Source organism: Spermophilus citellus, assembly GCF_964194105.1.
Source record: "Spermophilus citellus genome assembly, chromosome: 15".
Taxonomy (NCBI): Eukaryota; Metazoa; Chordata; class Mammalia; order Rodentia; family Sciuridae; genus Spermophilus; species Spermophilus citellus.
In genome coordinates, this window is record NC_138195.1 from 86,748,830 (window position 1) to 86,750,449 (window position 1,620).

Below are 1,620 nucleotides of genomic sequence, written 5' to 3' on the forward strand. Positions count from 1 at the left end.
AAAATCTTCATTTTTCTTAGAGTCCAAAGGAGTGAAGGTGATTATTCTTTGACTACCCTGATTGGCCAGAGTGTGAGCATGTGACCCAACTGGGCCATTCAGAGCCCTTCCCAGCTTTTGCAGCTGAAATCTCCTAGGAATCTTTTAGCTGTGGGCTAACCCAAGTCATGTGAGGTTTCGCCCATTGCATTTGAAATTCTCTGTTTCCATGAAGGGACTTTTTTTTTTTTTTTTTTTTTTCCTGGGGATTAAGCCTGGGGATACTGTACCACTGAGCTACTACACCTTCAGCCTTTAAAAAATTTTTATTTTGAGCATTTTCCTATGAGAGGACTGCTCAGATGCCTTGTCTTTGTCCTCCCACTCTCTAAAAATAAAAATAAAAAATAAAATAAAATAAAAAATAATAGAGTCAAGCAGTTTAGACATTCATCAGCCTGGTAAACAAACTTTGCCAGCATATAGAAGTCCTACTATTGTAAAGAAAATTGACAAGACAAAAAGTACATATGATGACCCAACTACTGTGTTGTTGGGTAACTTATAAGGTTGACCTCCGACTTCATTGATGTAAAATCCTATTGGAAATATTAGGGCAGCCATACAGAAAAAGATCATTCCAGTGAATGCTATCCATCAAGCATATTTTGTAGCTTCTCTTCGCCAGTGGGAAGCCACCAGTAAACCACATGTGACAGTCAATGAAATGATTCCCATGATGATAAAAAACAGTGTGGTGACCCACTCTGGGGGCATGCACGTCCCGGCTCGTCCATGGATTGTTTGACACTGTCGCACTAGCCCCACAGTGAGTGCTCCCTGGTGTTGATCCAGTCGGGGTTGGCGATGCTGGCGATGGCCAGAAAGAGACATCCTGAGATGATGGTCAGTTTATCCATCTCCCCGCCCCGCTTCCCCCACCCCAGCCCGGGGCTGGCCTCGGCCTCAGGCCTCCCGCCCCATGGGCCGCCACCCGGAGTCCCCTCACCGCCTCGCGCCCCCCGCGGCCCGCGCTGCTGCTGAAAAGGAAAAAATGCTTTGATTTGTTCTCACTATGCACTTTGGATTAAAAAAAAAAAAAAAAAAAGGGCCTTTCCATAACCAAATACAGACAATATTGACTAAATCTCCTGAGCATATTCAGGCAGGCAGTGTGCACTGTGATAGCAACCTAGTGAAGGAGAATGCTTTACACTGAAAAGCATGGGGCCCTTTGTGACTCTGTTGTTCCGTTTTTAACGTCTAATGAGTCATTTGAGAAAAATAAAAGTCTAAGTATTTATGAATCATGGTGGACCAGAGGGATGCAAAAGAAGTTCATGTGGGGCTGGCCTCACCTCCTAAGAAATTAGTGTTCACAACTTCCTTGTAATGGTATGAGCCTTTGGCACCAGAACGGATTACCGTTGCATTACTGCACCGAGAAGCCAATAGATCAAAATGTGTTTGCTAAAATGTATGTAAAAATTCTGAAATTCCCTAATCTCTATGTATAAAAAGAAAAGGAAAAAAAAATCAAAACACTAAGAGATATGTTGTTTGGGGTGGGTGGGTGGGTGGGGAAAACCTTCCTTATATTTATATAAATATATATATATTGCTGATGCAGTAAAAAAAATT

The 1,620-nt window shown here is 42.6% G+C and overlaps 1 pseudogene across 1 annotated transcript; it reads right to left on the reverse strand.

Annotated features, from left to right (window-relative positions):
• Window positions 1-432: 432 nt before the first annotated feature.
• LOC308634465 (modulator of smoothened protein-like) lies at window positions 433-899 on the reverse strand (annotated as a pseudogene). The gene has a single exon. The product of its transcript is annotated as a modulator of smoothened protein-like (transcript).
• Window positions 900-1,620: the final 721 nt, after the last annotated feature.